General features: G+C 42.4%; 1 protein-coding gene across 1 annotated transcript in view; it reads left to right on the top strand.

Moving 5' to 3' along the window:
• Positions 1 to 8595: 8595 nt before the first annotated feature.
• The window catches only part of LOC124315242 (octopamine receptor beta-1R-like), a 34673-nt gene continuing 18701 nt past the window's right edge, over positions 8596 to 24567 (top strand). The window contains exons 1-2 of the mRNA XM_046780777.1: positions 8596 to 9565; positions 12002 to 12213. The gene's annotated coding sequence lies outside the window, so the exon portion shown is untranslated. The remainder of the gene's footprint in view (positions 9566 to 12001; positions 12214 to 24567) is intronic.

Here is a 24567-nt window from a genome sequence, read left to right as displayed (position 1 = left end):
GAACGACAATATAAGTATATGGATTCGGTTTGTGTATACTAATTATAGAACTCGACACACAACGGGAGAGGGACGACATTATTTGATTGTGCTGCTGCTCGTGCCACGTGATCCCGAGGAACAAGGAACCAAGGGGGCTTCACACTACGCCTCATTCTTCTGATCTAAAATAAAAACGTGTTCTATTGTACATTCCCCACACACAGCAGCATCGCCTATATGCATATGCAAAACAATGATGAAGCTCTACAAGAAATTGGCGAGGAGCGCGCATATAACGCCAGCGGCTATAGTTATACTATACAAGATTTATTGCAATCTCTTTTTCTGGTTTTCCATATGCTCGAATCATTATAATCAAATAATCCTAGGCGACCGGATAGATTCCAGGAAAATTCTTCCGGGGGAAAGTCAATCATTGATTCTTCTTTTGTTGTGAGAAACAGATGAAAGTCGAGCGGAAAATGTCGTCCGCCATTCTTTTAAGCTTGGGAAATAAAAGAAGAAGAAGAATCGTTTCCGCATAATTTCGGATAATAGTAAGTAACGCCGCTTCCGCATGAATAACTAAAAGCACAAAGACAAACGGGACTAGAAACAAGAAATTCAAATAAAAATTGAAAGCTCGAATTGTCTGAAGCTCGCCGACACGCAAGCCGTCGTCTATGTGTATAGCAGCGCAACTGCGCGCGAACTATCGCACATCTGTTGTCGAGCATATACATTATACACAGCAGCAGGGTGGGCGACGGGAAACTAGTATATAGACCAGTTCCACGTATACTTGACATATCGCGTAATGCTGAGAGGATAGTTCTATATAGTACATCCAGCGCAGCAGCAGCGTTACATAAAAGAATGAAATGGATTGAAGTCGGAGAGAGAGAGAGTTTTGAGGACATTTGTGCGTGCCCTGCATCTCAACTTTGGTCTTATACAACTGGGGAGGGAAAAAGAAAAAACAAAAGACCTTGTCGCCGTGCTCTTATATAAATAGTTGAAAATAAAAAATAAAAGACAATACAGAAATTCGTGGAAATTCACGGCGGACAGAGAATGTCAATAAAAATAAAAAAAAAGGCGAAATAACGACGAGGGGGTCCGAAAATGCGCAAGCTGACGAATCAAGACAAGTACACAATAACCGGTACCTACTGTTCGCAGAGGCTGTGCATATCATTGTGACGGGGGGCGCAATATCACGCTGGCCTTATTAGAATTGACGTTGTGGGCAACCGAGCGATACATATCTATTTATAGCTGATATGCATAGAGATTCACTCGACCGTTATACAAATGCACAAAGTTTAGACATGTGTGTGAAGCTACAACATATAAGAGCTCCGGGATGATATGGCGATAGAATAAGGCCAATGTCACCTACACCACTTGATTGATGTGCACAGACTCGTCTCGATTCTAAGATACCAAGCGCACAATTTGAATTTCTCTCCAGCCTCGGCGGAATTTTGTTTCAGTCTGTTTCGGCGACGACTTCCGTGATGCACGTGTCAGCTCACTATATAGCCCGTGGTGTTCCAATAGACAGACAATATAGCGGGGGTGAGACGGGTATTAATATTGGAAAGTGAAATTCAATCTCGATTTCAGATGTAGTTGGGATTCCGAGAAATGATCAAACAATCACCGCATGCCATCCCAGGTACCCGCAACCTAATTATAACGACGAGTGCGGATCGAATTCTTTTTTTATTTTCTCGGGGCTGTTGCCTCTTTATCGACTTGGATGAAAGAAAGAAAGTTCAAGGTTCGAAAGTTGTCGGGATTTGCAGTACAGCGCGATTAATAAATCGGCAAGTCTATTTCGTTCCGCTGCTTCATATTTTATCTTTGGCACGTGCGCTGCTGCTCTTTGTACCGTAACACCTCGTCTCTCTACCTGACTTACATTATAGCTTTAGAAGAAGTGATCAATATTTATGAGGCTACCAAATAAAAGATCAGCAGCAGCATCAGACGCTTTCATTTACGAAATTTGGAAAAGAAAGAATTAGGTGCAATTGGCAAGTTTAACGATAGCCAGTTGGAATATATAGGGTCGTGACTCACGAAGCTCTTAAATATGCAACGATTCGATTATTCTTTTCAGACAATTTGTTTGGCAAATTACCAGCCCACCCCCCGAGTTTATTTTGGGAGAAGGACCGGTGACACGACTGCTGTGTATATCCGCGACGAACTCATTTTTCTCTATCGCTCTTCTCGGGAATTTGATTTTGAATTTCTTTCGTTTCTTGTTTGCTCGAGTTGTTTGCTAGTCGAATTGGCTAATTGCCGTCACCGTCTCGGAACGTTTCCGCCCAGAAATCTCTCCTCGATCTATCCCGAGCTACACCACCCTCAACAACAAACAAAATAGCTAATCATATTTGTCTTCCTATACACAAAAGCCCGTATCGAATAATCTGAATGAATTTCATAGCCTTTTATATTTTTCCATGGAAATCTTCTTTGCTTTATACAAGTCTTCACATGAGGGGTGTCGTTGCATTTGGCGCCTTATACGTTCAAAAAGTCAAGTGAACAACAATATCAGCTATTCCATCTACGTGCTGCTCGTCTTTGTTGCTCACCGCAAAGCGCGCAAGGTTGACATTTTCCCGGTGCAGTCGTTTTACCAGCAGCACGCGCCGGGGCGTATAACTGCTGCCTAGCATCAATATGTGCGATCCATTCGAATGTGCTGTGCTCCTTGTTGTTCTTTGATTTCCTGGTAATTCCCCTCCCCCATCCCCACTAGAGAGGATATACACAACAACTTGATTTTCACCTTTACCACCTTTACCCTTAACATAGACGTTCGCAGTGAACCGCGTGCGCGTATTGAAAATTCTAGCCCGCAGATTTTTCGGTTTGTTTATCCGCCCCGGGATATACGGTTATGCGTGATATTCCTGCCGAATTCATCCGACGCATTTCCGCAAAATTCTGGATCGCTAGGTAGTCCTATCCTAAATAGACGCTGTTGACACGGTTTTGTCTGCCGGAATCAGTGTTAGAGAGAGTACATTTTTCTTAGAGATCCTTTTATCCTCTTCCGCTTTCGCTGTTGGCGGATTTCGTTGGACGAAAACAAGAGAAAAGAAGAAGGGAAAAACAAGCACCATGTTATTTATAAGCTGATCCTTTATTTATAAACATAGTTTGAGCGTCTGGCGATGTAGTGATGACAAGAAAATCAGCTCGCGCCAGTCTATATCGATTGTGTCTTCCAGGATCCGGCTCAAGGATCGACAAGACTTACACACACCGATGCTGCGCTAGAGATTGTCTGATCCTGTGTCTGTACTTTTTCCGGATTCGGGTCGAGCAATCACAAAAGTTGGTCCATGTACGGGCATCATATAAAACTATCAAGATACTGAAACAAAGTATCTACCGATATTACCCAATAATCCCCCCCCCCCACTAATCGAAGAAAAGAAAATCAAGTAAATAAATCACGAACAATTTTAGTGTTGCGTGATCCGCAGTAGAAGAACTGCCCCCCAAAATATTAGGAGCAATTAGCAGTTTTACTCGGACACTTTTTCGTTTGATTGATTCAAATCACGTGATGAGCTATTAGGTTTGATCATATCCAATATAATTGTTATGAGTTTAATAACAATTATATAACAGCTGATATTTGCAAAAAAAAAAAAAAAAAACTGATTTTCAAGGAGAAAACATCAATCGAAAACTTCATTATAAGATCTGCAAATTACAAGTGTTTCAGGGTGACAGCGCGTCCCATTTGTACCTAGGATACATATTTGAAAGTTGTTGCGGGGGACCCTGGCGAACTCTGCGCACCATAGATTGGACGATCAAAGAAAGAAGAACCAGCAGGATCCTATAGTAATGCAAATGACCCAACAGATAGGGTTTTGTCAACTTATTCTCTCTCCGTCCACGGCAAACTTGAGACTGAACAAACAAAACAAATCTTAATTTTGTATCGTTCAGATTAGAAAGTTTGGCTGTCTGAATGACGCCCCATGGCAACAGTTACCCGCGAACTTGGAAGGAGAGAAGATAAAATATTGACGACTCTTGGGAGATGAGAATTAACAACTACGGCAACCCAGCAGAGGATCGACTCGTTTTAAAGATTTTTTAAAATGAAATCACAACTGCGCAAAACGCCTTTTTAAGCTTTTCGTGATGATCCTCGTGACGGGAAGGATCATTTCTGAATTCAGATTATTAGTTGGATACGGGCAGCAACTGGTGCTGTGAGAGGCAGGATCACAGACGTGAACAACCCTAAAATCTCTTGATGATCTATTGACGAAATGCGTTCAAACCTCGACAACAACTTGCGAGCTGCTGCTGATTCAGTTTGCCTTGTCGAGTAGATAAGACGCGCGGGTTTTGAATAGGGCGGGCTTGGGTCTTATCGTGGTGAAGGGGATCAGAGAGAAGAATAACTGGCCGATGAATGCAATCATCCGGCCGGCACTCACTTGTACACCTCGCCACCTGAAAAAGGTTCGTTAGGAGAACCACCACCGCCGCCGTCTCAAACGAACGGAAGACGAGGAAATGTAATAGGAAGGAGACTGACTCGACTAGCTCGGGAAAACTCTTTAATGCACTCGCCACTTTTCTCCCGTCCGTGCTAGTATATGTAGAGTCAAACCAGCACGTGCTCTACGTACGGCATTACACCGTATACACACCAACTTTTCGACGGCATAGGCAACTTTCACAGCTCGGCATTCTGCACACGTGTGCACAAAAGGCCCGTGAAATCTCTTGGCTCATTGCCATAGTTTCTTCGACTATTCTCACCGTTTTCCGGGATCGATTTCATCTCACTCCGCCCCCAACTACTCTCCTCAACGTTGGAGTCAAAATGTCGGTGTAAGCCGTATTTCCTCGGGCTATATATTCGTTGATATCAATTTGGCTAGTCTAGTTGTTTAATTCGATGCAGAGGTCGCAACGAGGAGAGGTGCCGGTGTGGCGGCAGGTTTCTCTTGGTAAACAAAAAATGTCTTGTTGCACTTTGCTTGTGTTTAAAAAGTGTTCAAGTTCAAATATGTTCGAATGTGATGGTTTACCGACAGAAAAAGTTGTGAGTTACAAAAACATGCCTGATCTGAAGTCGTTCGACAAATGAGATTTTTAGTGAGCCTTTACTGAGAAAAAACAAAACTGGAGAGAGAAAAACAGTTGCAGTCAACCGCCTAGCTCAGGAATAATCGCATTCCGTCCTATTAAACGATTTACAATCAAAGCCACCCAAAATTGTCCAAAAGGAAGAATAGAGATCAATTTGTTCCTACCTTTATGCCTGGGAAATACAGCCAGGCATCCACAGTTGCTCTATCCATCCGCTGAAGAGTTGAATTACACCAAACGGCATAGGGTAAAAAGGGTGTCCTCGTGAATACACCCACATTCACATGGGCGTACACGAGGACATTTAAAGAAAGGGGAGAAATAGAGATCCGTAACTCGACCGACATCGGTAGTTTCTCCAATCAAGATGTATGCTGTTTGTGTGTATAAAAATAGAAAATGGTTTACGAAAAAATATTGACAGAATAATGACACTTAACCCTAATTGTTAAAAAAAAATGGTAGAATTTAAGGTTTACATGTAATGCACTGCGTTAGAATGCAGATAATGCAGCATTATAATATCTAGTAGGTTACAGGTCAATTAAAGTAACGAAAACCATTACCCAAGCGATGATCCTGAGATTGGTGAGAGGTTAACACCTGCACAAGAAAAACTTGCACATTGTGAGGTTATGATGGCTGGCCTCAAATCTGCAAAACAGAAAAAGATTTTATATTACAAACAGACTGCCATGCATCGTCAGGGCAATCACATGATGAATGCTAGTCAGGACTCAGCATTTCACAAATTTGGAACAGGTTTAACTCTTCTATAGCTCCCACAATAATTTTATTTATATTTATAGTTTTAATTACCCGCTAAACAGCATGAAGTATGACGGTTATCAATAACAAATAAATCTCTAACAATACAAATCTGGAACTTTGTCACTGACTCCTCCGAAATTTTAAACATAACGACAGCAGACGACACTTGTCCAATTTTCTTCTAATCAGCATGCTTACGAAATAAAATATCGATAGAAATTAGAAATGAGAAAAAATCTAACTCCCCCCTCAAAATGAATTTATTAAAATTAATAATTAAAATTAATAAATCCAAACCGCTCAAAAACAATAAGGGAATAAGTTGGGGGAATAAGTTTTAGTTGAAATCTAATACCACGTCTAATACCATTTCTGTTTGGTATAAAAGCCAAGAGCCCGAGAGGGAAATAGTTTTGCATAAAGATGACGGGGGATAATGAATCAATGACGTCATTCATAGGAAAATGAAGGAGAGGCTATGACCTTTCTTTGACTCTTTTGCTCTGGCAAAATTCTTGGTTCAACACCTAAAGCCGTGACTAGTTGGCACCCGTTGGAACGCGTCTCGGCGCTATAAATGTCCTGTTCCTTCACCCCCTCACCGAGTGACCGTCATCACGTCGTCATTTTTTTTACAAGTTAATTTGACTTGAACGAGCCTAATAATAACCCGAAAGAATTTCATTCTTCATCTCAAGGCTCTATCCTTCACACAAACAGAGACACCAATAAATTGGCAGACACTCATAGCCAATTACTCACCCGGCTTTGAAAAATCTTGGAATCAACTCAAAACGACGACGCGAAATTTCAGTTTGAAAAAAATGCGCCAAGATTTATTTGCCCCGTTTTGGTTGGCCTTAATAACTCATAGTCTACCTTTCACGCTTTTCCAGCTGTTATATTAATCATTGTGTAATGTCGACTATGCTAATGCAAGTTATTGTTTTGTGCTCGCATGCAAATATGGATGGAATTGTCCGCTTTTTTTATTGGGCGGGGCCAATCAGTTCCACTCTGCCGTGTTTAATGTGTCGCCAATTGACCCGGAATGAATTGGGACAATGATTTACAACAAAACCGAATAATTTAGCTTTGTAAAAAAACGGCAATAACAGTTCAATAATCTTTCGATTCTTTAGCCTTTTTGTATTATTTCCGTCCTTTTCTTTTATCCTTAGATTTCGGCCAGCGAAGTGGAAACTGCAAGCTCAATTATACGGAGAGAATGGAGGGTCGAACGCAGTTAGTCAGTCACGTATACGGAAACTCTGTCTACGATGCATCGGCTTATTAGAAATGATTGGACGTCATTCGATTTCGTACGGACCGATGGCCCCATCAATCAGTGCGCCCCCTTCTATATAGGCGGAGTTTCGGGATCGACCCAGTGATTCACAACATACAGCAGTACCTACTACAACTCCCGACGTCGAGTTAAAAATAAAACCCTCGTAAATTATGACGATAATAATAAAAACCCAAACAGGAAAAAAACCGGTCTAAAACGGTAGAAAATTTCCGAGTAGTATTTTTAATGCAGTGTAAGTCGCAGCAGGTCTTGGATCTTTAAACATTACGTCATGTATCCATCACAGGAAGAACTATTTTAGGCTACGCAAGTAAAACTGGGTAATATTTTATGACGCGGAAAAATTCACGATGTATAGAAGAACGTGACCGGATGGAGTGGGGAGTGTATAGTCCCTGAACGACAAACAAGATAGAAACGAGAGTTGAATTGACAAATAAAACGACTCTGAAAAATGAAATAAATTTCACTCGAGTGTTTGTATCACCCCCACTGCTGCTGCTGTAATAATCATAACTTTTATACGACAAGAGATCCGCAATAGAACCGGCCTATGTGAGGGTTAAAAAAAGAAAGACATCAGCAATGGGGGCGAAATGGCAACGTCCAATGAATAACAATGATCCAGCGGAGGCCCACGACCAGGCTGTGTTTTGGCCGTTCAGTATAAATATACTGACGCAAGAGAGTCTTTTTGTCTTTTCACGCATGTTCCCGCACTTGACGAGAACGTGCGTCGCGGGGCGAAAGAAAAGAAAAGAGCGGAGCAATTTTTCACGTCACTGAATCCTTGAGCCTGGTCGATACGTGTATTGGAGAAATGATGGAGGATCAATTGAATCGGCAGGAACGAGCACGGATTTTATTGGCTGGTTGCTGCGGCTATCCTTGTGTTGTGGCTATTATCGTGTTCACCACTTCACTGACGATGGTTAGGATATAAAACTATATCTTATAGCCATTTATCGTTTCCATATAATCTCTTTCCTTTGGCAATACAGCCATTTTTCAAGGTTTCAAAACATAACCAGAAAAGGTGACGATGGGCGTTTTTCTGAAAACCATTTTATTTATTTTTTAAAGAAAATCAAAATGATTGAGTAGGAAGGGCCTGTATCAACAAAACAAAACAAACATAATTTTTTTGCTTCGTTTACTTGGAAAAAGATCAAAAATAAACACTGAAAAAAATGGCTTTTCTGGGTCTGTCTTGGAATCCATTTTTTATTTAGCTAACCGTTCCCCCTACTTTCATTCCAAAATGGCGGGCGAAAAAAAGGGGGAACGGTTCGCACTTCTTCGATACTTTCCGACAATCAGAGACAAAAGCGCAGACAAGTGACAAACGCTTTCCGAAGCAATTTCCGTGCACAAAGGCCAGTATGCCGGAGAGGCCGATACGTGGTTAAATTGGCTCATGGAGATTTTACTAATCAGAAAAGCGTGAAACAGTTTTGCAGACATTATTGATCGTGTCGTTAATTCTAAACTATCTACAGCCATTTTATGTGCATATGTAAAGGAGAACGTCACGTGGTCAGAGAACAGCATGGCGAATTCAGCCATGCACAGAACATCAGTCACTTGACCATAATTTCGCTGTCCAATCCGCCATTTTGTGAAATATGGAAAAATTGTCGAAAAAAAAAATCTAGTTGCGTGCCTGCACAGTGTGACGTAGTGAAAACAGCAGGGAATATGAAGATTCATCAATGTCTTGAAACAATTGAACTTGGAACACAAATGCGAACAAACTTGCTGGCAGCAGGTGAAGTTGTTGTTAGTGAAGTTGTGCTGAGTGGCTCGCGCAGGCTCCGTGATGACATAAGACACGAGTGCGTGCAATTGTCTTCCGGACTAATCTGGCCATCGTTCTGCACAGTGTGTGTGTCTGGCGGAATGAAGAGGCTACGCATCGAATACGAACACACTGGGATGGCCATAAGGGCAGAGGGCCATACAGAACGAGCCAAAGGACGTGACCGGGGCTCAGTTGTTGTCGGGAATCGTCTCTATGTGGATCTTGTTTTATTTTCTTCTATATTTACCAGTTTACGCTGACATTTTCAAGTTTGTTTAGAGGCCACCGTCTTTTCAGTCAATATTGTCTCGAGATGAACTCGCTGGGCCATCTCGAGTGAAGAGAAGTGATTCTCGTCAGCTTAAAAACAAAGTGCGTCTAGTGCGAATTTTTTAATGAACCGCTTTCCTTATTGACGTTTTATGCGAATTCTACGAGACTATAGACACGAGAAGTGAAATCCAGCTTCGATTTTGACAAAGTGTCGTAGCCAATTACACACGCCCAAGGCCTTCGATTTGTCCAGCAACGCACAACACTCATGTTTTGTGGTAAGTTTCTTGTATTCTTTCTTTTTGGGGGGTTTTCGAGATCTTACATCGTATTGGCTGTTATTACTTATTAGCTTATGCGTGAGCAGCTTTAGGGCTCTGTTGTCCCGAGGGGCGTGATGTATTTGATTCGCCTAATCCGTAATAACGTCCATTTACGTTTAATCTAACATCTGCGGTTTAGAATGTCGTTTTAATTGAGGAAATAATCGACGTTAATCACTGTCTTTTTGGAAAGATTTGGGAATGGCAAGTTAGGACAATATCAGGTTTCTCTTGACGGACTCTTGTGCACCAACAAGCAAACGGGACAAGGTACCGAAATCCAATCATGGGAGCAATCACGAGGAAAGATCAGAGGCCCCTTCAAGTTTCGATCAGTTTTTTTTTTACAGGCAAGGGTGGAAGTATTTTAAGGACGACAACACTAGAAGATTGCTTCTTCTCTTTTCCCATCAGTTCTGTCATCTTATTTTCTCTCGTGTTCCACTATCGTGATATACCTCCCAACGCAATTTTCTTCTTTCTTGTTTGTCGTCGTTGTCTGACTTTTTCCTATCCGTTTCCGAACTACCCACCGCCAACATGAAAAAACCAGTCTAGACTCTAAAATGTACTGTAAGACGGATCAAAATTTTATTAGCCAAAGGATTCGCGTGTGTCTCGTTTGTCCTTTTCCATCTTCGCCAAAAGATATTGCAAATAGCTTCTTTAATGCTGGGTTTAAGAGATGTATTTTCTCCGTCTAAGGCTCTTACGTCATGTCTGCAACCGATAGTGGAAGCACTACCGCCGCATCCGCAAATGTCGGAAGCAAAATTAGAAGAAAAAAAAGTGGGCGAGGTCTTATAGATAATGCATTGGGCCGTACTTATCGGCTAACATGGGCAGATGAATCCGATGAGGAAAAGAGCATCGCAGGCTGTATAAGAAGAAAATAAGAAAAGGCAAAAGACTCAATCAAGTTCCTCCTCGCTCTCCTTTCAAGAGGGAAAATTGTCTCCGAAGAACAATGGGAGGAAATAAGCGACCAGATGACGGCCGCCGGGAGTCTCCATATTATATAATAAGACGCACGACGTCAGTGTTATTAACGATGTCCTTGCCATGGCTGGCCGTCCCCATCATTGGGCGTTAATTGATAAGTAGCCACCTAGGATGCGAGGGTCGGAGCGGACGCTGTCCATCTCGTCACCAGCCCGTCTAGCTTCTATAAACAGATGGTGGCACCAGCAAAGAGACCAGCAGCACATGGTTTCGATCCGTTTTGTCTGGCGGAAATGAAGGGATGGTTGAGCGGACCATTTCTGTGAATGAGGCGGTCAATTTTCTTCCACTTGCTGGGCGACTCTGTTGAATTTTCGCGTCGACGACCACGGTAACTTCCATATCTGTACATCAATGAACCACTCCACGATAGCGATCGTTATTACATCCGATTGAGAGACTTACAGCGCTCTTGGCATTTAGTGGTTCTAATATGGCAACTGGCGCATATAGAACAGTGAACGTGTGTTTGTTTTAGAGCAGCTTCCTTATATTGGCGGGAGGGTCTTTTCTAACCTGCATTATATTTGGAAAGACGAACGACAACTCACATGATGTGGGATAAAAGAGTAAGGAATGAGTTCTGGGTAAAGTGGAAGCGACAAATGTAGAATTTGCAAACAAGAATGATTGGATTTCACGTCTCTTGACTCGATAACCTTATACATTCTTATTCTTCTTTTCATCTGAAATAACATTGTAGTCTGAAAAAACACACGTCTGAGATATTTCCAACTATTTGGCTTGTGCCAATTGAAGTGCATTCTAACGATCCCGTCTCTTTGAATACCAGACTTTTTGGCTTTGGCATTCCTCGTAAAATCTTATTGTGTTGCTCTGTCCAAATTGTTGGAACCCACTCACGCCTTGTTCGTTTGAGTGGGAACATTAAAAGTAGACACTTGAAACATTGATGCCTTTTAGTCAAACTCTTTTATGGTAGGTCGCAGATAGACTGACAATCCTTTCTCTATTCATTCTTGGCCACTTTTCTGTGCCATTTCATATGAGTATCCTATGGCGCCTGTCTTTTTGTGGTCTATTTTCTTTCTTGTTTTGGTAGCCGTTTGATTGTTTTGTCACCAGTAGCAAAAGCTGTTCAATCCAGCGCCAGGAAAACGGACGACCGACCGTAAAGTTTCGCTCGGTTCTTTTTTCTTTCAGCGCTTGTCTGTTGTCGAAAACGCGGACCCAAATTCAAGAGAGAATTATGGCCAACTTTGATTGTCCTGGCATTGGAAGCGTCCAGAAATTTTCGCTTTCCCATTTCCTGTTGTGTTGTCGGTTGGTTTTGCGTCTGCATTTCTTTCCTCGATTTTATTTCTTTTTCTCCAGTTTTCGTGGTAGATGAATCTAACTTTTTTTTTCGTTACGATTTTGTGTCAATAGGGTGTAGAGTAGCGACGTTTGCGGCTTGGAACTGACGGACGAATCCGATGCCAAGAAAGTGAGCAACATCGTCCAAAAGATTCCATCAAACGGGAAAAGGAAAGGATATAATAAAGAGAATGAAAGTGGAATGCTAGCTGTTTCTCCATCTGGTAGAAGGAAGAAACAGGAATCGATCCAGTCGTCCGTGAACCTTATTCAATTCAGCCACAGTAAGTGATTTTCTTTTCATTCTAAAATAAGGTTTTGAAGTCGTGCGGTGCCAAAGCGACAGCTTACATGTATATTTTTTAATATGGAGAACCAGTCTTTCCATGAAATTCGTGAGCTCTTGTATCTCTTAAAGCAACCTTATAAGATTCCTGGCAATTATGCGGCTCCAAGTTTGAGTTGAACAAATCTCGTCAAATATGTTCCGTGTCCCTTTTGTTTGATTGTTACCATGAGTAAGATGCCTGCACCAAGACTGATAAACTCTTTGTGTACACTGGCTTCGAGGCTTGCTTGTTTTGGGAATTTAAAAACATATATTTTTCATCTCGACAGCGTCAGTAATTTCATCTGGCAGGAATTCCCATAATGAAAGGGGTTTTACAATTTGTGAGGTCTAATAATCATTTTTGCCACATTTATTTTTGAAGTCACCTCCACTTGCTTTTACTCGTGCGTCTTGTTCATGGGGGAATTTGAAACAACTTTCACTGTTGACGACGCACGGAAATTTATTTCCAAGAACTGCTGATTGCAGGAAATGAGAAGTGGATCAATTTATAGATGGTGATTAATCGCTTTGACGAGACGCATATTGCTACCGTTGAACAGGCCACTAAAAACATAGCCCTTGGGTGAAAATGCCGCTTGTTATTGCGCTCAGCGTTTTTTCTTGTGACTAGTTTATAATCAAGAACAGCTGCATTTTCTTCTTTTATCATTTTGTTTGACAACCCATTTTCTAAGTTCAGTCGAGACAATCACTAGCCGTTATTAGAACTTGAAATCAATACATGACGTTGGCATCAAGTTCTAAAGATTGTTTAAACCGGTCTAGTAAATTCAAATTTAGGCGCCAGAACAAAAAAGGAAATTTTGTTTTTGCAGTTATCCGTGTGACTGACGCACATCCGCATCATTTCCCGGCGTGTAGGATCGCACGCCATCAGAATGGCAATGGAATGGAAAGCGAAGTGAATGAAGCTATTACATTATTCTTTGAATAGAAAAATCGGTTGACGGCGTGAAGCGCTTCAACGCAAACCGACCGTTGCATTTGAATATCAATAAAATTTTCGTTCGGGCTTTGTTCCAGACTCTCCGGCCACCTTTAGGCTATCCCTATGTTTTCGGCTGGCAACCGAGAAGAACAAAAAATAAAAAACTCGACGAGGTGTGGGTGTTTAGCAATGGCTGCCAGCTGTTCTCCCATGGTGATGACCTTATGAACGCAGAAAAACTGCCTCGTCAATGCAAATGACGGCGATCACGGACGGCCTTTTTCTACTACTACTACTACTACTACCACTGAAGTCGGGGTTCTTTCAGGCGCTTTGTTCTTCTCGTTCTCTCTGGTTGCGACGCTCTTGTGTGAATGAATGATCAGTCAAACGACAGTAACGACGGGAGGGGGTGGAGCTTTCGGTCTGCACGATTCCCGCACCTCTCCCTATGGCCTGGCCATAACGACGTTAATCACGCCAGTCTTTGATTTCCCACTTAATAGCAGCCGTTTGAAGTGTGTGGTTGACAATAGTCGAGCGGGAGATATAGAGCCATCACCATTAGATGAGATAATAACTGTTGGGAAGTATATAGCTGCGATTCTTCAGATCTTTTGTAATGAACTATTTTATGTTAATGAACTAACCCTCCTGAGTGTCATATATCCTTTCTGCATTAGGCTTTTTGATTGTGCTGGGAGAAAATATCGATCGCCGGCCAAGATGAAACGTGTCCTCTTATAGCACGTCGTCTTAGCATTTTCCCAAACAACTAGCACAATTGTCTTGCTGAAAATTTGAGAGTAATGTTTCTTGTTTTTTTTTCTCTCTTTTCATCCACGTAATACGTACGACTCGAGTCACACGATTTGATTAACTGTGAAAGGCGATATACTTTTTTCAATGTATCAGAGAGAATGGCGGATCTTGTTTGCATTTGCCAAGAATGGACAAATGTTCTTGGTAGAAGTGACTCATTTCAAGTAATGCCCAACAGCGGAAGATGATCTGTTTTACGTTTTTAACGACATCAGGAACCGTGGACTTGAGATTAAATTGTCGACCCTATTCCACATTTTATTTATCCCTCCATCCACAATTATGCACATCGACTACAGAATCTACGTCAGAGCCTAACAGTTTCTTCGATGCTGCTAGGACGTCAATGGCTAATTAGTGCGATGGCAATTTTCGATTCAGCGAACACGGTCTTTCGTAAATTAATTATTTGTCGTTGGATGATGTTTCTTGCTGGCTGCAAGAGCCTACGGGAACTTTATGGAGGCGTAATGTATAATATTCTATGAGGGTCTCGGATGCCGAGGGAAAGAATTTGGACGGAAAAGTAGGAACGCCTCATCTGTCCGTCTTGCCATCGATCTCGATTCGTCATGACTCACAAAGTTGATGGATATAAGGAAATGTCTTGTTGTCGGAAAGACAACGTGCCCTGCGATTGCTGCCTCTTGTTGTTTCTTCTGCCGCTGAGATGGGCCGGCAGCGATCGAGTCGTCGTGTACTGGGTCACGCCCGTGAACCCAGATGCAGACGCAGAGACGGAAATGGATTACCGTCCGCCTCGTCGGTCTTTGGCTGCTGACTGGAGGAGGAAGGAAATGGGTGGGATTGCGAGAGAGAGAGAGAGAGAGAAGAGAGAGGACCTGTCATGGGTGTCATCTCCGCCGCAGCAACGACCAGTGCAACTCGGCGGGAATAGAACGGACGCCAACTTTCTCGCCCACTGTTGAGGGGCCCTGTCATTGCTCTTTCGCCATCGCTTTCCTTACTCCCGTCTGTATCGTTTCGTTTTTTGGGTTTTTTTTTTTTTTTTTGGAGGAGGAGGGCTTAGCCCTTTTGTTTTCTGTTGATTTATTTGTCTTTGACTCTTTGTGCTTATCCACTGGCAACAGTATTTATAGTTGTTTCTTGTTACATTAACGATCGCCCACGCTGGGTGTATAGCCCACTTCTCAAGGGATCGGCAATTATGAAAGGAACGAATTACAAATATTGTTGCGAAATTGGATATTGATTGCCAACAGAGTGTGTAGGAGATTGGCTGCAAATTTGCTCGATAAAGTTCTAGAAGAAACTACTGGACTATTATCGTCCCGTTCATCCTTTAATTCCCCGAGATCTAATAATGCAACTCGTTGGAAGATGCGCCAGATCCAGACGTGCAAGACGATGGGATTGATGGAGCACTCGCCTTCTTTGCGCGCACTGGTCATTTCTCATTTTCGCGGCCTTTTCCCTCCATTCAGGACGCTTGACGGGATCTAATCGAATTGATTTGATGGATTCAATTATATCTCTACGTTTTGACGAATCTGTTGGACATGTGAGGTTGTTCATTTTTTTGAATATCAGCCTCTTTTTCTTGTTAACATTTTACCTCGAAATCTTTAGGAAAGACTTAATTTAATTCACTTAAAGATGATCTTTTCTTTTGGAGACAGTACATATCATGTTGTGTTTTTATCTTGACTTTGCAAACGACTGAATATCAGGATCGATCAGCGACGAATAACGACAGGAAGCCAAGGGAATGATGTCGACCTGACAAATGTCTAACTCAAAAGAGGATTTCGTTCATGTGTACACTCGTTGCAGATGACAGAGTTGGGCTCGTCTTCAAGACAAAGGGAGCGATCTCTGTCTAGAGCTACCGAGTCGATGACGAGAATAAAAGGAACTGGAGAATAAACCAAAAAAAAAAGATATGGTCGAGACAAGAGCGATGATACGCCAAGAAAATGAGAGAATAAAAAGAAGCCGAATGCGCAGCAGCAGCAGCAAAAAAATACGACAAATAACCCGTTGAAGAAACTCGCGGTCGTCATCTAGATTTTTTCTTTTTCTTCTTCATTTTTTTTTTGTGTGTGTGTGTGGGGGGTAAGAGGAAAGGGGCAGAAGACAAAATGAGATTTGGAGACGGGAAAAGGATTCGGGAGAGAGTGGAGGGCGCGATACTAAGAAGGGAGGTTTTAGATTCAGCCGAGTGGAGAGAAAACCATCAATCAAAATGCCCGCCATCAAACGGTTCCAGACAGTCTGTAGTATAGAACTCACTACAAGGGTTACCGTATTCGTCATCGTGATGGTGCGTTGTTTGTGCTGTCTCGGCTGATTCAGACGCTCCTGTTCTCTTACATACAAGATGGGGCTGGAAAATGTGAAAACTACTGGAACGTCGATTCATTTTCATTCCCATTTGCCCTGCAGTAGCCGTGGTTCTCGTTTATTTCATGCACCTAATAGCTAATGGTATGTGCTTCGGGGTGTAATCAGTTGACTCATGTCCGTTTGGCTCGAGTCTTGCAGGAAGGGTGGGAGAGAAACGGTGCCGCCGTGTGTCTATTCTGCATGAACGAATCAGTCGCGAGGTCGACTTTGATGGACGGACTCGAGTCACGTGCGCTAGTACAGGCTAGTCGTTCAATTCTGATCAGAATTTCCTTTTTATTGAATATTTCGAATTTTGCGTGCGTTTTTATTTCTTCTTTTAAAAATTGGACGTTATTGATCTGGAGGAATTAAACTTTTAAGCAGATTTGAATTTCCCGCTAGAACAGGACGGACGCTATTGTGACGCATCGTCGCGCAGACTGTAGCGGACAATTTACTGGAATTGTTGACGATAATTCACTGTCAAGCTTCGTGATGCGATGCCTTTTTTTTCCACGATGGAAACTGCGTCCTTGTTCCAAGAATCCACTAGGCTCGGCCTTTTCTCTGGTTGAGTGCCCACGACAGGCAGGCAGGCTGACGGTTGATTGACTTGCACGTCAATAACAAACTTCACGTTCTATTTCCCATTGTTGCTGCTCAACCTCTTATTAATTCATAATCACTGAATCCCGAAGCGAAATGTAAATATGAAACGGGAGGTTCAGATAATTCGTTGTCCTTCGTGTGGGTTTTTTGTTTGGATAAAAGAGAAATCAACAAGTTGTTGTTTCGTTTTCGGGAGAAATCACGAAGTACACGAGGGACAACACATTACTGATTCGTGTTTCTTTCAAGGACCTCGTATGGCAATGAATCTATTATATTCTACGAGTATCAATGAAAATTGATTTTCACTTTTCGTGACTCCCGCTTCTCGTGATCGACTGGGAATCAATTTGAAATCTCTTTGCAAGGTCAGGAAGAAATCTACTCGGAAATGTCCTTCATACTTAGTGATTTGAAGAAGCCATCAGACGTTAATCACCCAAGAGACCGTGAAAGAGCTATCGTATCGTGAGTGGTATAGAAAGTAGGAAGTCCAGGCAGAAAGGTTGGAAAGGTTGGGAAATCGATCCATCTTAATCTAAGGGGAGGAAACTAAGAATATCAAATTTATTGAAATGAGGCTCTAATGCTCTCTGCGGAAATTTAAATATTAAACGTCGACAGGTGATGCAGATCTCAAAGTAACAGCCACTCTGAATGGGTACGATTGTTGAGCAAGCTTTATACCTGTCTTGATTCTCGTCTAAAGGTTGTCTTAGTTGAAACAAGTTACAGCCAATTATACTCTTCGCTCGTCATCTGCGCATTGTGCTCGCTCGAGCTTCGCACTCACAACTTGGGCGTGAAAGAAATGGTAGAACTTTGGCATTTGTAAGAAACAGCTCAATATGTAATTTGCGGAGATTTGTAGCCGAGAGCGCCAAAGTGGGATGAGTGAAGAGTATAGGAATGAGTCATGGACCATCTTCTAAATTGGTACAATCCTTGGATAGAGTATAGGCAGAGAAAGATTACAAGCCCTTCTTTCTTTTTTTGGCTCCCGAAAGAAGCTCAACTCGGAGGAGAATACACTCGCGATTGGAGATTGACCCACTCGATCTGTTGATTTTCCCCGAATGACAAAATCATTCTTTCACTATGAATTGCGTTCTATTAGCTTATTTAAAATTTTTGTGTAGCATTTCGGCAGTCCCTAATGGTAGCAATTGAAGTCCCCCCCCCCATCGTTTTTGTGACTATACATTTAAAGTCAATTGTATTGGTTTTATTCTGTTCACGTTGCACGGGGAAATTCGACTACTCACGCCTTTTTTTTTCTTTTCTTTTCCAAGTAAATTGCCTCACTTGGCTTCCAACTGATCTGGCGTCGTTCTCTGATTTGAAATTGCGATGCCACATCTCATTTCACGTCTGGTTTGTCATTGCACCGACATTATTTGAAGTTCTCCGAAAATCCCTCGCTAAGCTTGTTCACTCTCATTGTATCATTAGACGACGAGACGAAGAGAGATTTATGGAAGTCTACTGCTACTGTAATCTACACAGTATACATCATTACGCATGCCGCCAAGTGAGAGTGGGGCCTGTCCATTAAGCTCTGAAGATAAATAGTTTGTAGACAAGAAAATCTGCAACACGTTCCATCCGCTTTAATGGCGGTTTCTATTGAGCTCGGGCTTATAACGACTTTTTTTTTTCAATCAATTTTTATCTCGTTAGTCAAATTATGAAAGGAAAATAGAGAAAGGTTTGTTTTAACAAGCAGCGGCCAAAGCATAACAAACAAACGGCGTAAAAGATAGCTCTTAAAAATCTACAAAGGAGTGGCCTCACTCTTCTTTTGTTGACATACCTGTTTGATCCCGTTGAACAACTTTTCTGGAATATTTGAGGGCATCTTGATGAAAGGCAACAAGTGTCTTTTTGTCTTTTACTTGTTTACATTGCGTGACGGGACGTAAAATGATGAGAGATTACAGTGTATTTTGCTTGCATGTTTTCTCTTTTCATCGATCCGCCATCTCGCAAATGGACCCTGAGGGGTATCCCGGCTGCTGAATGCAAATAAACGCGGACTTAAAAAAAAATAAAATAAAATATGAAAATTGTCGAATTCTCTTGACGTGCACAGCACCTCCCTGAAGTGCATGAATTATACACGGCCATTACATTTGGATAGTTACGTCTTTTAATACCGCGTTACGCCTCTTATGTTTGGCAAATTGTCAACGTCGTGTTTATTTCGGGAAGATCCTGCGACAAAACTGGATCCGATGAGGTTTCATCTTTTTTTTTCTTTTTTTGATTGTTTGTTTGCCGGAAATTTGTTGTTTATGTTCCAGTCTGAGTTGGCCGCCTCGGTCGGCTCACGAGCCTTTAATATCCTGCTTGCATAAGTTTCACCCACCGCCGCGCTTAACAAAGACGAGCGTTTAGAAACGCGTAGTAAAACTCGTCTATAGTATTACTTAATAAATATTCAGAAATCTCCACGATGATTTGTGTAGCCTTGCAGCGCATTGAAAACATCTTTGTTGCCGCACTTGAAGGACCGGTTGCTGTCGTTGAACGTTTGATGGATAGTGCAACCACTCACGGAGGGAGTCCATATGTTGACGGCATAAATTGTGTGTGTGTGTGTGGGGGGGCCTGGAGAGTAAAAAAAAAAAAAAGGAAAAAGAAATCCCCCAACTTATGGCTTCTATCATCTTCATTCATCGATGTACCGACATTTTCGGCAATGGGTTGGGACGGCGTGCAATAATAACCCTTTCTATATGCAGCCAAAACTTGACATTGTACGCCTCGTATTGACTTTCCCTTTCATTTGATTCTGGTATCTTTTTTTGTTTTTTTCGCACGAAATTCAAATTTGCATGGATCCAATGACTGGCTTGATTTTCGCTCACGCTTTTTATATTAATGTATCACGTCTTGCGTGATATGCTTTGGCTTGCGAGTTCAAAGCGTTTTGGCATGTAGCCCTGGGTTATTGCCGATTGGCTGGAAATCCTTTTTTCGCTGTTGTTTCCCTCTCTCCATCCGGTGTGGTGCCTTTAGGACCCGCTCTTTCCAACTGTTGGCGTACACAACACATACACACACACGTCATGTGTTTATGTGCATCCCAGCAGACACCGTTGCGCTTTGTATTCCGACTGTTTATGTTACTTCTGCCAAAGTGGCTGTTTGAGGGCGAGCAAACTCTTCTGCTGGCAATCCTCCCCGTTCTCTATGCTCCTTCGTTTTTGTATCACTTCCGCCCGAAAATTATCCAGTACAAGAAAAAGCTGGAAGAAGAATAACCTGGCATTCATCTTTTTGTAAGCTTCTTCCTATTTTTGAAGGTAAATCAGTCTCTGGATGCCTCGTATATATTGCCTTGAAGAGAGAGAAAAAAATAGTCTAGTCATATACATAGCTAACGGCTCACTTGGAACATTTACATCCGTTGTTGGAGAGGGGTCGTTCGTTTCTTTTTGGTCTAGACTCGAGACAGTGGAAGTAAATATTTCATAAGTTGATGGCTCCTTTCTTTTCGGACAATCAAAAGAGAGTAGTTGCCGTATGGTTTACGATGCAGAGAAAATAATATCCCGCATAAAGGTTAGACGACACATTTGAAATGTCAAAAGTCAATGAAATGCGCATTGATGCAGTGCGTGTCTGCTCTCTCTCTCTCTCTCGGTGCACTTACGCCTTCGTGTTTCCTTGATTTGTTAAAACTTTTTTGTTCAATTTGAAACGGCTTCTTGGTATTTCAAGCGACAAAATGCGAATGTTAAGTAGGCGTTGGATGGTAATGGGATTGATTTCAATGTAAATGAACTTAGACTGGCCTGTCCGTTGCGTCATTAAATGCGTCACCTCAACACCGTCTCACTAGGAACAAGGTCTGATTTAGACAGGCAATGTGAAAGGCTTCTTCTTCTCCTTTACGTAACGTAACGCGTAGGCTGCGCGACGAAACTTTCTAGCAACGACGCAAAATTTCGCGGAAAAAAAAAGTATTTTCAAAAAAATGGAAGATGTGGCCTCCGGAAGAGATTCCAGCAAACTAAATCCGGTCTTGCGTGTATTCCGGTAATACTTTTTTTCCCCATTATCCAAAGAATAGTCTTTTCAGAAAGGGTAAGACGTCACTGCTTGAACTTCCTAGGAAACGGACAAACACTTGACTCGGATGGGAATCCGACATGTGGGGGGACCGCAACAACAACCATCAAATCAATTCGACTAATCGGGTCGCATCTTATCCGCATCACATGTCCCTTCCTTTCTCGTATTTTTTTGTGAGCCGCCAACGTCAAGATTTCAATTTAACGTTGAAAAGCCTGTCAGTTTACTCTGCGTTGCTTGGCCATTGTCTGCTTCTTTTAAACGGACCCAATATATGTGCTGCTCTCCCATCTTCGCTGCACAATCTCCACAAACGTCCTGGCCCGGATTGAAATTGTGCAGGGAAAAAATTGGAATATTAGATAAACTGTGTGGGCTGATGTGACAGTCGTCTTGATGATCTATTGACGAAATGATCGCGCGGATGGAGGTTTAAGAACCAACGGACTTGCAGTGTGTTACTCGACCGTGATTCGAGAGGCTAGGATCGGAGTCGTGGAGGGTAAAGAATCGCTGGCGGATTGAAAGCAATCATCCGGCGCTCACCTGAAAAGGTTCGTTAGACGAGGAACGCCAGCACATCTCATATCGTCGAGATAAGAATTAAGAGAAAGGCAGACATAAAACTGTGAGAGGCGAGATTAGTTTTCCATCGTTAAAGCAACTAATTACCAAGCTCGTCCCGGTACCTCCTTCCGCAACTTCTTCTTCCTCGTCTTTTTTTTTTTTTTACCGTTCAGATTAGCCCACGCCGGTGCCTATCTGTCTGGCGTACACTTTTTCTCCATTTTCTTTTCTACCCACAAGTGAACACAGAGAGGACAATTCCAAGGCATCCCACGTAGATTTGGGGCTCGTGTTCTTGGCGTTTCCCACTTTCATTCTCGGTAAAAGTGTGATCCTTTTTGTTGTCTTTTCTCGTCTTTTGGGAGGAGTTGTTAGCTGTTTCGCGTCGATAACATCCCCGAAAAGGTGAAGGTTCACCGGGTTTTTCTTTTGTTTGTTTCTCTCCACCTGTACACACGGCGGACCTGGGCAACAGGCTGAAATGTTACATTACTTACTAGGATAGGTTTGCTGCTCCATCCCTGGAGCAACATGATTCTCCATTATCCCGACGTTACATTAATAATGAAAAAGACAAGTTGGTGCCGTCATCTTGGTGACAGCCATCGCCGTTTTTATTTAGACGTGACTCCCGCGCGGATGGCGATATTGCTCCGTTACATACATCTATCCAGCTAAATACTGCCGGCTGGCCAGACTCCCGTCTAGAATTATTATTGGACGACTGCCCGATCTCTTGCGCTGTCTTCACTCTATTCATCTATTTTGATATACTTGGAAAGATTTGCTGGTATATACTTGTGTAACAAGACACACGAACTGTGATTTAGTATCGATAGCAGCGCTCCCAGCAACATTTTCGATACTGTTCTCCCTCTTTTGGTTCCCATGGTTATTCAAACTGCGCAGTGTGTATTTCATGTTTGGACAGATCGTAAACTGCTGCCGGCAGGATTCATAGTTGAATGGTAAATCCGATCCCGACCATATAATTACGCAATAATCGTGATTGTATGTAAGAAACATGTATGCACGACATATACCAAGCACATATTATAGCTATTAGCAGAGGGCCAGAGGCTAAAAACTTCCAAGGGATCGTCTTTTGAGGGGGTGAATCGTCTTGATTTTTTTCCCATGTACACAGCAGTACAGATGTACCGAGTCACAACTATGAACGTATCGATTCTACCGTTATTATCAATGAAACCACAAATCAAAAGGAAGCGCTTTTGGTGAGCAATAAAAGAAATGATCCATCCTTCTATCCGTTTACTGCTGTGGGCAATAACTTGGAAAACATTCGCAACCATATCGAGACCTACGATCTTAACCGTTATCGCGTTTCTTCCGTTTTTTCTTCTCCGGTCTTTCATGAGCCGCCAGGGAATCACACAGCCGGTCTCGGATATTACAAATTGATGTTCAATATTTTTGTACTGAATGGGAGCCAGAAGTCTAGAGTTCACTGGGATCAAAACGCGACCGGACGTGAAGGGGGTGTGGTTTTTTTTCCCGAAATATGTTGCCCGACGTAAAGTTGTTTTTGAAATGAACTGTGCATTCACGAAAAGAGGAAGAGAAACGTTGGGATGAATGATGTTAGTGAAAACGTGAGAGAAAGAGAGAGAAAATCCAAATAAAGTTTTCAGTTGCTGCTGGCCAATTCTGAGCTTATCATAATAAAGATATCTCGGGATTCCATATACTCTGGGGTTCATGGCGGGTCGCTCGGCTGCCCTTTACCAACACCTAGGGGGGTACGGGATGAAAAAGAAAAAAGGGCCGTTCGGGAAAGAAGGGAACGCCCAATGAATACCCAATGACCCTACGGCATCGGCGACAAGCGCGGCCCAACGATGAAATAACCCCCATCGGTTTTTCACGGGATGAAACCCGTGACCGGCTCTAGTAGTACGTAGCAGCATCTGATGCCGCCGCCGCAACGGCATCCTTCTTCTATTCCTTTCCGACACACTATAATGCCCGCAGGAGCAGCAGCAGCAGCATCTGACGTTGTCCCTGGTTTATTCCTTTCTGCTCGTGACGTTTGTAATGTGAAGCAAACGTCTACGACGCAACATCTTTTGATGTTTCCTTATCCAATTGAAGAGGAAAACCTCAGACTTAAATTGAAACTTCATTTTCGATTTTGTTATCCGTTCATCGATCGTTCGTTTCTCTTCTGTGATTTCGACACGTTCGGTCTATTCGCCCGAATTTCGAGAGTTTAAATCAACTGCCGACAACTTGAACACGCCTCTCTCTTTACTAGTTAATTCTATGGTGTAAACATTTTAACCGGTGGCACTTGGGTGTTGATAAGTTCAACGAGTACTCTGTGAGTTATCCTTTTAGCGCGTGCTAACACAACAAGGGAAATGGTGAACTCGTCGTTATCTTGTACATCCAAGAATAGTAAAACGATAAATTCGAGGACACATAAAAGAGGTCCTCCGTAAGACGCAGTATTGTGTAACGAACCGGTTTCGTACGTGCCAAGCGACAACGTTTTAGGTTTTTGTTTAGCCAGACCTTTGTATTTGACTGATGTACATATTTCTTGTTGTTGCATAATCCACGCCGCCCACACTGCTTCCAAGATGCTGGCTGGAAATCTGTCGATGAGTTAATACCCAAGCGCGTTTTCTTTATTGGCCGTTTATTGGATGAAGAATCCTCCTCCGCGCTGTTGTGTGCTTTAAAAAGTATCAAGTTATTACGGCTAGACGACAGCAATCTTTTTTCTTCTCCCATTCCGTCAACAGCCTGTCTCCTTTCCCATATCAGAAATTCATTCTTCTGTGCCATGTTTTAAATTGCCTGCCTTTTTTTTTCCCAACACGCAACGAAATTATCACCTGAAGGTTCCATGGCGCGCGAAATTTTGAAAATAAAATAGAAAAAGACGACGAGTTGAAAGTAGGC

The sequence above is a fragment of the Daphnia pulicaria genome, chromosome 11 (genome assembly GCF_021234035.1).
Source record: "Daphnia pulicaria isolate SC F1-1A chromosome 11, SC_F0-13Bv2, whole genome shotgun sequence".
Classification (NCBI taxonomy): Eukaryota; Metazoa; Arthropoda; class Branchiopoda; order Diplostraca; family Daphniidae; genus Daphnia; species Daphnia pulicaria.
The sequence above is the reverse complement of the archived record's forward strand: the minus strand, read 5'-3'. Positions and strand labels throughout refer to the sequence as shown.